This window comes from Rhagoletis pomonella, unplaced genomic scaffold (assembly GCF_013731165.1).
Source record: "Rhagoletis pomonella isolate Grant_MI unplaced genomic scaffold, Rhpom_1.0 Rhpom_scaffold_00024, whole genome shotgun sequence".
NCBI lineage: Eukaryota > Metazoa > Arthropoda > Insecta > Diptera > Tephritidae > Rhagoletis > Rhagoletis pomonella.
The window spans coordinates 205,632-220,529 of record NW_023458578.1 but is presented as its reverse complement, the minus strand read 5'-3'; positions in this window follow the sequence as shown (position 1 = coordinate 220,529).

The window sequence follows — 14,898 nt, the reverse complement described above, 5'->3', positions numbered from 1 at the left end:
TCTTGTTGCAGCCAAGATACGCACCCGCCTCTGTGCAGCAAAAAATGCGCTCCCAAATATGCAAGGAAAGCTTAACGTCGAAAAGCTGCAATCACAACAGACAGCCAGCGCTTTCGCTACTCGACTCTCACACTTGCTCTCAGAGAGCACTCTTCAACAAACCGACATATGCGAGCAGTGGAACCACATTTCCGGCTCATTAAGTACCGCCGCCGAATAAGTAGTCGGATTTCAGCGAGCCCAAAAGAACAACTGGCTAAACAGAATGGCTGAAAATTTTACCAGAGAGTTAGGCAACTTACGGAAGGTTTCAAGACCAGGGCGTACTCCTGTAAGAACAATAATGGCGACCTAGTAACCGATGTCAAGAGCGTACTTAAATTATGAAGAGCAAACTTTGCCGCCCTATTAAATGGTAGCAGCATGGAAAGTTGTGGAGAAGAAGAACCAAACCCGCAGTCGATGATGACGGAATCGACGTTCCACCGCCTGACTATGACGAGGTACGTATAGTAATAACGCGGCTGAAAAACAACAAAGCTGCTGGAGCTGACAGCCTGACAGCTGAGCTATTCAAGTACGGCGGCGAGGAGTGGATAAGGTGCATGCTCTGCACAGTAAACAAGAAAGGTTACCCCAACATTCGCGCCAACTACCGCGGGATCAGCCATTTAAGCACAGGTTACAAGGTCTTATCGATCGCATTGTGCGAAAGACTGAAGCCCACCGTCAATGAACTGATTGGGTCTTATCAGTGTGGCTTTAGACCTGGCAAATCCACCATAGACCAGGTATTACCAATACGCCAAATCTTGGAAAAAACCCGCGAGAAAAGGATCGACACTCACCACCTATTTGTCGATTTAAAGCCGCTTTTGACAGCACTAAAAGGAGTTGCCTATACGCCGCTATGTCTGAATTTGGCATCCCCTCAACACTCATACGGCTATGTAAAATGACGTTGAGCAATACCACCAGCTCCGCCAGAATTGGGAAAGACCTCTCCGAGCCGTTCGCCACCAAACGGGGTTTCAGACAGCGCGACTCCCTTTTATGTGACTTCTTTAATCTGATGTTAGAGAAGATAATAAGAGCTGCAGAACTACAAATTCGAGAAAGTAGAGAATTACGTTTACTTAACATCGATAATAATGTCAGCATTGAAATCCAACGCAGAATCACTCTTGCCAACAAGTGCTACTTTGGACTGAGTAGGCAATTCAGGAGTAAAGTCCTCTTTCGACGTACGGAAACCACGCTCTATAAGTCACTCATGCCCGTGCTATTATATGGCGCAGAAGCATGGACAATGAAAACAGCCGATGAGGCGGCTCTTGGAGTGTTTGAGAGAAAGATTTTGCGGAAGATTTACGGGCCTTTACGCGTTGTCGACGGCGAGTACCGCAGGCGATGGAACGATGAGCTGTATGAGCTTTACAACGACATGGACATAATGCAGCAAATTAAAATACAGCGGCTCCGCTGGCTTGGCCATGTCGTTCGAATGGACACCGACGCTCCAGCTCTGAAAGTATTCAACTCGGAACCCGCTGGTGGTAGCAGAGAAAGAGGGAGGCCCCCACTGCGATGGAAAGATCAGATGGAGAAGGACTTGGCTTCACTTGGCGTCAGTTAGCACAGAAGACTGGCGTGCTGTGCTGAACTCGGCCAAAATCACTTAGGCGGTTACAGTGCCAAAAAAGAAGAAGAAGAAGCAATAATAACGAAGCGATAAATTACTTAAACACAATTTACAGTAAGGGCTTCGTCTGCGTTAATAGTTTAAGTCAAGATATGTTCACTAGGAAAAAAATACCATTGGAAGTATAATAGATCACGTTTTGACGGGTAAATTGAACTTCAAATACTTCCTTTCCCTTGAAGATAATCCGATATCAGATCACAGATTAGTCTACCTCGACGTAGATGTAAACCAGAAACTACCTAAGGTAAATAACACAAGTCTGATTGAAGTATTTGATTACAGAGCTTTTAAAGATAAAGGGTTAATCAATGAGATTACCCAAAAAACTCCTTTTAGTGATTTTTATGTCTCGCTATCTAATAGTATAAAGCAGTGTACAAAAAAGATAAAGATATCAGGAGAAAAACACAGAAATCCCTGAATGAATTCTGACCTTTTAAAAATGATTAGAGTTAAAAATAAGTGCTATAAAATGAAAACAAAATATAAAAATTCAAAAAGTTTGAAACTGTGACCGAAGTTGGTCAGATTAAATATAAAGGAAAAACTAGCATGGATAAAATTGAAATTGCAAATAGCTTTAATGAATATCTCACAACAGTAGTTAAAACGCCGGATGTAATCGATTATATAGATCATCCAGTAAAAAATATCAAATATTCTTTCACCTTAAATGAATGTAGTCCAATAGAAATCAAAAATGCTATAGATAGCTTAAATACAAAATCAGCAAATGGCCCGGACGGAATTTCTGCGCGATTTATCAAAAAGTACAAGAACTATCTTGCTGGTACGATCTGTAGATGTGTTAACGATTGTTTTCGCTATAGCCAGTATCCCGAAGAATTAAAAGTAGGTTCAGTAGTTCCTGTGCATAAAGTAGGAAGCAAAGAATTATGCTCAAACTACCGACCAATAACTAAACTAAGAACGATCGATAAAATATTCGAAAGCATTCTTCTTAGTCGACTGAAAACATTTCTCTCAGAAAGTGATATAATTGATAAAAATCAGTTTGGATTTGTTGAAGGCTCCAATACGATGGCAGCCTGTATATCTTGCACAGAATTCATATATGAAAACCTCGACAAAAATAATTATGTTGCTCTTTTAGCTATCGATCTATCAAAGGCGTTTGATTCAGTAAACCGAGAAATAATGATTCGTAAGTTAGCTGAGTTGGGTTTAAAGGGCAAAGAACTGTCAATTTTCGAGACTTTTCTAACTAATAGAAAACAATTTGTATAGATAAATAATAAAAAAAGTTCGACTTTGAAAATAAGAGCAGGTGTGCCACAAGGATCAAAACTAGCGACAACATTGTCTATAATATTTATTAATGACATATTAGGAATAAAACTGAAAGGGGCCCCACAGTTCTATGCGGATGATGGAACCTTTATGTATTCTACAATTGCATTAGACGAATTAGTTGCTAACATAAAGGTGGTTTTAGATCAAATCAGACAATGGCTTGACTCTAATCTATTAAAAGTTAACTTAACAAAAACTAAATATATTATTTTCAATAATTATAGGCCAATTCCGAGCTTGAGTGATTTTCCTGGATTCTGTTTTGAAAACACAATGATTACCAGAGTGGAAAAATTGAAGTATCTAGAATGTGGTTCGACACTAACCTAAATTGGAATGAACATATAAACAAATTGGAACTAAATATAATACCATTAAATTTTGCCATTTATAGAAATAGAAATAATATCCCCAGAAAACAGCTCTGGGTGCTTTATGATGCGTACTTCATGTCCCAAATTACTTATTTAAACCCTATTTGGAGCCGGTGTTCGGAAAACAAAATTAATGAGTTGCAGATTCTGCAAAATCAAATAGTAAAAAATATCTTATCTCTACCGAAAATAACTCCAACTGTTAGTCTCTATGAAAACAGGTTAAACATTAAAAAGTACTGCATATTGCAAACACTCTTGATTGTATTCAAGATCAAAAATAATCTGATCAAACATAAACTTGACTTAAGCTTCGCAGAAAATATGATATACAAATATACGAGTTCAGAAACACACTTAATATAAGGAGTAGATTTTCTCGAACTCAAGGAAGCACTAATTCAATACGCAAATATGGTGTAAGAATGTTCAACAAATTACCAGGATATGTTAAAACATGTATTAATATTATTGGTTTCAAAATACAAGTTAAAAGTCTGCTGTTACTCAATTATAATTTCGAATTGTAAATACATAATACTCTAAATTAAATTCAATTATACTCATTTTGACTTTTACTAAACCATAATTTTATAGCAAACATATATATTCAAAATTAACTTATAACTACACACAAAATGTTCTTTTTCTGAGAAAATCCTGTATTATTTTAAATACGAAACCAATAAAGAAAAAAAATTAAAAGTTATACAACCGTTGCAATTTTTTGGTGTTCTGCAATTGGTTTTCGATCTCGTTTTTCATTGGTTCTGGTAAAGTTTTAGCTATTTTTTCTCGTTTTCGTTGCCTAAAAAACTTCCAGAACTATTTTTCGAGCACAAAGTTATTGTGCATAAAGGCAACAAGTTATATTTCTGTTTGCAACCAAAACTCGATTTAAAAATGGGCCAAGTAGAGGAATTGAAAGTCTTCAAAAAGCAACCGTCAAACCTGAAAAGGAATATAGTACGTATAAAAACGGGCCTTATTGAAAAGACCATGTCTTTAGATCCTTTCAAATTAAAATGTAGACTTGACATTCTAAATTCACACAGCGAAAATCGAATGACGTGTCAATCAAGATTAGAAGAAATTGATGAGGAAGATATGGCCCGTGGAGAATTGGAGGACTTAGTTGTTGAAACAAAGTCCATAATTAAGTCCATTCTTGCAAAAAATAAATCTTCTGCTGCTGAACGCTCATTTATTGCACCTCACAGCTCGCGACTCCCTAAGATGTCGCTACCCAAATTCAAAGGGGAGTATTCTGAATTTAAGAATTTCATGAGCTCGTTTCAGAGTTTAGTGCACAACGATCCTACCGGACAATTCCGGATATCGAAAAATTGAATCGTTTAGTGTCGTGTTTATCCGGTGAAGCATTGGGCACAGTGAAGCATAGTTGCCAACTTGGTGCTTTAAGCACTAAATTAAGTGCTTTTTGAAAATTAAAACGCCCAAAAAAATTACTTAGTGCCTAGTGCCTTTTTTAGTGCATTTTTTGAACTGATATTATACCGAGATAGTTAAAACCTGAAATAATTTGAAATATTATAAGCTGCGGTGTCTCATGAAGATGCGGAATTTACAAGAATATACAAATTTAAATGCACTAAAATACAACCATGATTGATAAAAAGCTGAAGTTGCAAACTCACCTTGTTGAATTCTAGTCGCGTTGAAAATGCTGGTACGCAGGTACAGTGTTGCCGCCGCTCAAAGAACTTTCTAACCAAGCTTAGACGAAAAAGTTACCAAATGTAAGGAAAAATAACCAATTTTTTTATTAGATCAACTCAGGTCATCCCAAATTCTTTTATATAGTACGTATAAACAAATTTTACAAACCAAAGAAAATCAATTTTCATTTCCATTTTTGAAAAGAAAATCCTTTTAAGGCTGAAAATAAATGAAATACATTCATATATAACTATATATATATAAATACATACTTTAGAAAATCAGGCATCCCGTATTAGGTGCATATGTATGTTAATATCTTCGTAAACATTAGCAGACTCTAAATGACGTTTTTAAATAAATACATAGGTACACAGTTTCAACGTGAACAACCACATTGTAAATATTTTATAATTAAGATTAAACAATTAAAAATTGCCGCTGTGGTGTAGTGGTAAGCAGCGGCTTCCACTCCGCAGCACCTGGGTTCAAGCCCTGGTAAAAGCAACATCGCAAAAAAATCTAGAAAAAATTTTTTTTCTTAACAGCGGTCGTCCCTCGGCAGGTAATGGCAAACCTCCGAGTGCATTTCTGCCATGAAAAATAGCTGCTCATAAAAATACAATCGCCGTTCGGAGTCGGCGTATAACTGTAGGTCCCTCCGCTTTGTGTGACAACATCAAGGCGCACGCCACAAGTTGGAGGAGAAGCTCGGCCAAACACTAACATATGTATGTATGTGCCAATCTGTTATTATTATTAATTAAAAATTGGACTGTATTCAACTATATCGTCGCTCAGCGCGAAGTACCTCGTATATGCCAAACGCAGTAAATAAATTTTACAAAAGCGCGAAAAACCGATTTTTTCAGAACTGTGGAATGGTATTTCCCTTGAACCTACTTGCTATAAGATTATTATTATAAATCTTAACATAAATTAATAAAGTAAGCAGTAATGGAAAAATAATTACCAAATCCCTTTTTTATTGTACATACATTACGTGGTATACGAGGTATTTATATATGTACTATCTGAGTATGTATTCATTTGAAGTAGTCTTTAGCCGACCATGTATATTATGTATTCTGTATATTATAAAACAAATACATACATATGTAAGTAATATTAATACAATGACTCCAAATATTCTCACTTGGTTTCACTGCTGGGGCTGCCACTGCTGCTGCTACTCTTCTCAACCTGGACAGGTCTAGCTGGCCTATGTCTTATAACGAACCTAATTTAAAAGTTTTTTGGAAATACATATTATACAAAATAAAACCAAAATTGTGTATTTTTTTCTCACTTATCCATAGAATTGAGCCCGTATAAATTAACTTGAAACACCAATTTTGCGCGGAATTATAATAATTTTAGCGACTTCTTAATGACTCTCGTATTATTCAAATGTCATTTCAGGTACATACTATGTAGGTTTGTGCAAAGAATATAGAAATGGTGTAACTGCGGGGCCGTTTCAAAAACTTGGCGATTAAGTCAACGCGATTTATTAAAGACATGAACCGATAATAGTAGCACTCTCGAACTTTTACATGTTCTTTTCCATATGTAAACACATGATTATTATCGGAATAAGTAAAATCTTGAGTTGCCATTTTAGTAGTAATAACTTTAGTTAAATAACCATATTGAGCACAATAAATGTATTTGTTTATACTATTTTTCAAAGATTTAATTATTGTATGTATACAAAAGTTAGAAACTACAGTAAATGTTAAAAATAACCAAAATGAGAAAGATCTTAACAACTTCACAGGCAAGAAAAAAATAACCAACATTGGTTAAAAGTAACCAAAACGGCAACACTGCGCAGGTAATTAAGTATTTCTTTTTTATAAGCTTTTATTTAACTTGGTCATCCCGCGCAAATCGCGGAAATTTCCAATCGATTTTAAACTGACTTCCCGACAAGTTAGAGATTTGAAATTTTCAGCATAGTTCCAATCACTATGACAATGCAATTTAAAATGTAAATGAATTCTCCATATGGTCCAGGGGTCTTGATTCAAAGGCGGTCAAAAAATAGTAAGATTTATGGCTAACAGAGCGTAATTTGCCAAAGAACGTAAAACCACTATGAAATTGTTAAATCTGCCAGCGCGCCGCGGCGGTAGTGTAGCAAAGCTATTCGTAGTCAAGATATGAACCTCGTTGTAGGCATCATATCAAGGAGATCCAATTAGAAGACTCCAGATGTCGCCCCGCCAGAAGAAGTTAAATATTGCGCCTAAATATATTCCATGCTACAGCGGAAATGGACGACACGCCATTTCTTTAAATAAAATTAACTGCTGCTATATGTACATATGTATGTTTATACAAAACGTAAGCAAACAACATTTTGCTTGCCAAGTCTTCTGTTCTTTTTCATTACAAGTGGAATTATTTTAATATCTATTGCAAAATTTTGTACATAAAATAAAATAACACTTTTTAATATACAACGCTTTTATAAATGGACTAAAAACTATAAAATAAAATAATGTAAAAAAAAACATTTTTTAAAAACAAGCTTTTATTTACCCTGTACAATCAAAGGAATAAAATGAAGTAGTGTAACAAAAGATTTTTTAGCAAGAAAATTTTGTCAAAACTGCAATAAAATGAACAAAATAAAATAAGTTAAGGTCTCGTTAAAGTTACTAAAAGCCATTTAGTGAAAGGAGTTTTTAAAACTCTAATGGAAATTACTAACAATTTGTACTAATTTACTTCGTTTTTTAAAAAGCTTGAATAACTCCTTTCACTAAATGGCTTTTAGTAACTTTAACGAGACCTTAACTTATTTTATTTTATTCATTTTAGTGCAGTTTTGACAAAATTTTCTTGCTAAAAAATCTTTTGTTACACTACTTAATTTTATTCCTTTGATTGTACAGGTTAAATAAAAGCTTGTTTTTAAAAAATATTTTTTTTACATTACTTTATTTCTTTTCTAATTGTTTGTACACATTTTTATTTTTTTACCACCTGAGTAAAACACATCGTTTCTTGGTGCTAAATCCAAAGCTGGCCGCACAATTGCTATAGTACTAGAATTTTTTAGATATCCTACCTCCAGATTGCCAAAAACACGGGTTTTTGCGATATTTGAGGTTATATAATGAAAAGATCAAATTTTTTGCTCATTTCTACTTAGGGCATTATTTTCGTGTGCTGCGATTCGATTTTTCTTTCTCGAGATATAGTAGTTTTAATAGTACTTCGGTATTACGTCGTAAGCATAGCTCAATCGTTATGAGCGCAAACGTTTTGTGTATTGATTTATGTATGTATTCTTGTAAATATTGTTAATTTTTTGCTTTTGTTAAATACAAACTGTTATGAAAAAAGCATCCTTAGATAAAACAAATTTGGTGCTTTTAGTTTGGTAAAACGCCTTTTTCCAAGTTTTTGGTGCTTTTTGAGAATCAAAAGTTCGCAACACTGCGATGAAGTCTTTCCAAATGTCGGAAGAGAACTATCCAAAGACGTTGGCTAGTTTGAAGAGAGTATATGACAATAAATGTCTTATATTTTTCACTTCTAGGCTCTTTGATCTCGCCGAAAGCTTGGCCTCTTTTGTCGCTGGGTGATGATAAACATACTTCAAATGCGATGTTAATTCACATAGTCATGTCGACGGTTTATCCCGCTACTCGGTCAAAATGGGAGGAGCAACTGGACTATGATAAAGTGCCGCTTTGGATTGAGTGTGAAGCTTTTCTGAATAAGAGTTATCAGCACCTGTTTGCTGAAAAAATCAACCGCTGGAAAAATCAAAGGCATCATCGCGACGAATGCCTAACAGCCAACTTGCCTTCACTTAGCTCAAAGGACCATTATGTAACAGCTTGCCCGAAATTCAAAGCGTTTACTGCTCATAAAAGATTTGAATTCGCGAAGTCGGCTTCCTTGTGCATAAATTGCTTGCGCAAGGGACATACCGGCTCAAAGTGCAAAGCATCGATCACACCATACTATGTTGCACCAATATCCGATCTCCTTTGAGACTGAACGTCAATCTTTGACTACACAGGCGATGCATACCAGCAGTGCGCCAGATCGCGTCATGCTGGCTACAGTCGTAGTTAAGGTAAAATGTTGCTCCGGTAGTTATGTGCCAGCTCGTGCTCTGCTTGGCTCTGGATCCCAAGTAAATTTTATGACCGAGGAGTTGGTAGTAGCACGGAAAGTTGTGGAGAAGAAGAACCGAGCCCGTAGTCGATGATTACGGAGTCGACGTTCCACCGTCTGACTATGACGAGGTACGTATAGCAATAACGCGGCTGAAAAACAAGAAAGCTGCTGGAGCTGACAGCCTGCCAGCTGAACTATTCAAGTACGGCGGCGAGGAGTTGATAAGGTGCGTGCATCAACTCTTGTGCCGAATATGGTCAGATGAACGCATACCTGACGACTGGAATTTAAGTGTGCTCTTCCCAATCCACAAGAAAGGTGACCCCGCCATTCGCGCCAACTACCGCGGGATCGGCCTTCTCAGCATAGGTTACAAGGTCTTATCGAGCGTATTGTGTGTAAGACTGAAGCCCACCGTCAATGAACTGATTGGGTCTTATCAGTTTGGCTTTAGACCTGGTAAATCCACCATAGACCAGGTATTCACAATACGCCAAATCTTGGAAAAGACCCGCGAGAGAAGGATCGCAACTCGCCACCTATTTGTCGACTTTAAGCCGCTTTTGACAGCACTAAAAGAGTTGCCTATACGCCGCTATGTCTGAATTTGGCATCCCCTCAAACTCATATGGCTGTGTAAAATGACGTTGAGCAATACCACCAGCTCCGTCAGAATTGGGAAGGACCTCTCTGAACCGTTGGCCACAAAACGGGGTTTCAGACAGGCCGACTCCCTTTCATGTGACTTCTTTAATCTGATGTTGGAGAAGATAATATGAGCTGCAGAACTAAACCGCTCAGAAACAATTTACTACAAGAGCGTGCAATTTCTGGCTTATGCCGATGACATCGACATCATCGGTAATGTTCCCACGACAGTCGGGTCTACGTAACCGGAACGACCCAGATTTATATCTGGCCAAGGACTGTCACTCCAGCAACACTCCCCAAAAAGTCTTTGGGGAATTTGTATGCTGCTACAACAACAACAACAACATCATCGGTAACAAAAACCGCGAAGTCTGTTCTGCCTGTTCCAAGTTGGATAGGGAAGCAAAGCGAATGGGTCTGGTAGTAAACGAGGAAAAGACGAAGTATCTCCTGTCATCAAACAAACAGTCAGCACATTCGCGCCTTGGCATGGAGAATTTCGTTTACTTGGGAACCAGCATTAACACCGATAATAATATTAGCATTGAAATACAACGCAGAATCACTCTTGCCAACAAGTGCTACTTTGGACTGAGTAGGCAATTCAGGAATAAAGTCCTCTCTCGACGTACGAAAACCACGCTCTATAAGTCACTCATCATGCCCGTGCTATTTTATGGCGCAGAAGCATGGACCATGACAACATGCAATGAGGCGGCTCTTGGAGTGTTTGAGGGAAAGATTTTTCGGAAGATTTACGGGCCTTTACGCTTTGGCGACGGCGAGTATGGAACGATGAGCTGTATGAGCTTTACAACGACATGGACATAATGCAGCGAATTAAAATACAGCAGCTCCGCTGGTTTGGCCATGTCGTTCGAATGGACGCCGATGCTCCAGCTTTGAAAGTAGTCAACTCGGAACCCGTTGGTGGTAGCAGAGGAAGAGGGAGGCCGCCGCTGCGATGGAAAGATCAGGTGGAGAGGGACTTGGCTTCACTTGGCGGGTAAACGCCTGCGGGATTTGTTGAACTCGGCCAAAATCGCTTAGGCGGTTACAGCGCCAAAAAAGAAGAAGAAGTTGGCACAAAAATTGCGAATTCGAAGAGAGAAGTCGACACCGAATGTAATTGGAATTGGTAATTCGAAGAAAAGGGTCCAAGGCAAATTAAATGCCTTTGTAAAGTCGAAGATCAATGACTTTGAATTTTCGGCAGATTTTTGGGTAACGCGTTCGATATCAGCCAACCACGCAGATCTCACAGTGAACACAGATGGCTGGAAAATCCCACAAAATATCGAACTGGCTGACCCAAACTTCTTCAGGTGTCATAAAATCGACATATTATTGAGAGCAGAAACGTTCTTTAATCTGTTATCGGTGTGTCAGATCAAAACCATCCCAAGGCTGCCAACGCTGCAAAAAACATTATTAGGCAGGATTATATCGGGCAAATATGCATCAAGGCAAAACTCCACTGGTCAAGTAAGTAGCACATTATGTGAAGCCGAGGAAATTATTGAAAATATGGATGCCACCGTCCAGAAATTTTCGGCGCTGAAAGAACTACCCTCGGAGGCAAACGTCAAAAGACTAACTCCTAAACAAGCTGAATGCGAGCAGGTGATTTCGAAAATCACGGTTATTTTACCAGATGGAAGGCTTCAAGTCTGAATGCCTTTTAAAAATGATCGTAAGCTACTCGGTAATTTGTATGAAACCGCAGCTCGGCGATTTCAGGCGCTGGAGATAAGGACTCTGAAAGATCCAGAACTTCGCATAATGTATCTGGACCTCATGAAAGAGTACCTTTAATTGGGCCACATGAGCCCCACAAACAACAAAATCCCGAGTGAGCCACATTATTTCATTCCGCATCAGTGTATATTAAGACCGCAAAGCACGACTGCCAAATTGCGCGTAGTTTTTGACGCTTCAAGCCTTACATTCACACAACTTGCGTGGAATAACATCTTGATGGTCGGACCGACAGTTCAAGAAGAGCTTTTTTCAACACTCCTTCGCTTCCGATTGCACAAATATGCCATTACTGCCGACCTCACAAAGATGTATCGACAGATTTCAGTGCACGAAGATGATAGGAACTTCCAGCTCATAGTGGGGAGACCATATCCATCAGAGCGTTTGCAGGTTTTTCGTTCAAATACCGTGACTTACGGCACCGCGCCTGCACCATTTCTTGCTACACGGTGTCTCCAAATGCTAAGCGACAGGAACCTATCGAAATATTCGCTCGGTTCCAAAGTCATTCGAAATGATTTTTATGTCGACGACCCGCTGAGAGGATCCGACGATTTGAAATCCCTCATTCAAATTCAAACTGAGGTGAATAAAATTCTAGAATCGGCAGGCCTCAAACTAGCAAAGTGGTTTTCCAATCACCCTAACCGGTCGAACAGCGAGAGTCATGAGAAGTTATTGCAGCTCAGCGACAGAGATTATACGAAAACGCTGGGAATGCACTGGCAGCCGAAAGATGACGTTTTTCGCTTAATTCTGAAAGACAGCTTTAGTGCCCTGCTAGCTACCAAACGAAACATTTTATCGGTTTCTGCTCGCCTCTTTGACCCTCTTGGTTAATTAGCCCCGCTAGTTACCAAAGCAAAAGTCTTTTGCAAGAGCTTTGGATTCAAAAACTAGATTGGGATGAGTCGATTACATTGCGCCTTGACACTAACTGGCAAAACTTTAAAGCCAACTTGCTGCAGCTTCCATCAATAAGCATTGCTCGGTATGTAAATACCGAGTCAAGTGCCAGCTGCCAATTCATGGCTTTTCCGACGCCTCAAGAAGAGCGTACGGCCGCTTCGTCTATAGATGTAGCCAAAACGTAGCAGCGGATCAAGTGTATCGGGGTTGTAACGTGGACGAATTAAATACATCAATATGGTTTTCCGGTTCGCAGTTCTTCCTAGAAGACCCTGCTGTATGGACACAAAATCTCAATTTTAATCTCTCTCCACAACACCAAGCACTTGAAAAGAAATATAAGGCAATTACGTTAAGTGCAATTGAGTCCACAACAAATCCACTTCTCGATTTAATTGAAAGATTCTCATCTCACAGAAAGACGCTTCGGATTTTCGCTTATATACTAAGATGGCTTCGAAAAACACGAGATCGAAAGCTAGAATTTGAAGTGGTACCCACCGCAAAGGAATTACAACTGAGTTTCCTTAAAATTGTCGAAATAATAGAACATTTTTAATTTAGCGGATAAATTATAAAGTTATCCAAAAGTTTCGCACTTCCCTCTAGCTTACAGAAATTAACTCCGTTTCTGCACGAATTCTCAGAATCATCTTCCTCGTTCAAACTAATTCGAGTAGGTGGCCGTCTACTAAACGCACCAATCCCATACGATGAAAAATTTCCTCTGCTGTTAAGCAAGAATTCGCACTTTGTGAAGGTATACATCCGGTTCCTACATTTTCGCAACCATCACGCTGGTCCAAAGGCACTAGTAGCTCTTCTGCGAGAAAAAATATGACTGGTAAATGCTCAAGAAGCCTGTATTAGAACTGTTAGAGATTGAATTCACTGTTTCCATTATAAGCCGAAACTGCAAAGCCAGATCATGGGCAATCTACCCGCCGAAAGGTTACTAGCCCAACGGCCATTTATAATATGCGGAGTAGATTATTGTGGGCCCATTCGCATTACTTTCAAAATTCGCGGTCGACCACACGTGAAAATGTACAGTACACCTAGAACTCGTATCTGACTTAACCGCTGATCAATTTATTTTCGCCCTCAAAAGGTTCATTGGACGCCGGGGAATACCAGCCACAATATACTGTGACAACGCAAAGAACTTCGTAGGAGCGGAGGGGAAGTTGAGGGAGCTGCGGGAGGTATTTCTGAAGCACAAGCAGGAGATTCTCCAGTACGCCGCTGACGAAGGGTTCCAGTTCGCCTTCGCACCTCCGAGAGCGCCCCACTTCGGCGGACTATGGGAAGCGGCGGTCAAGTCGACAAAAGATCTTCTGATTCGCGCGCCGAAAACGCACTGTTCACCACGCTGCTCGTCGAAATAGGGGCAGAGCTGAACTCGCGGCCACTCGCGCCCCTCAGCGCCAACCCCAACGATGGAGAGGCAATAACACCAGCGCACCTGCTAATCGGATGCCCCTTGCGAGCACTGCCGCTGGAGAAAGTGCCCGACAGTCCCAGCCGCTGCTAAGACAGATGGCAGCTTCTCTGCTCTCTCAAGCAGCAATTTTGGCGCACGTGGTCGAAAAGCTACCTACTGGAGCTCCAGTAGCGCAACAAGTGGTCCCGGCCGCAACCCAATGTACGACAAGGCCAACTCCTCGTTGTCCACGAGGACAACGTAACACAGTAATGGGCGCTGGGCCGAATCACAACAACCATTACCGGCGCAGACAGCAAAGTGCGCGCCGCTGACGTCTCAGTGAAGTCAGGGACCATTCGTCGTTCCATACATCCATAATTGAAGAATACTGGATTCCTTCAAGGTGGCCGGTGTCGAAGCAGATGCTAAATTTAGTTATTGTGAAAATTGAGTTTGAAAATGAAATTAGGTTGAATTTATAAAGCTAACTACATTTATTTAAATGCACTTACATATATACATACATTCCGAAACATATATATACTTACCCTTCGTTTCACTTACCTTTCTCGCCTTCACCAAACTATACTGCATACTAGCCTTCTCCTTAATCTTTATATACCTACATTTCTTTACTTTTCGTACCGCCGCTATACTTACCCTATGTATACGGTGACAATATTAACCAGCGTAAAATGAAGGCCTTTTTTCAAATTATTTAGGAAAACGTACATACAACTTGAATGATAAAAGTACCTTACCCATATTGAAATTTAAATCACATATTTACCAGTTAATTGTATTACTTAATTGTACAAGTTCCCCTGTTGTAGCGAAAAATGCAGCCAAATACCTTTCAAGGATTTCGCCATTTTCTCTACCAAAATGCGTTTACCATAATTCAAACTGCACGACGAAGCTAGCGCACAGTGGTT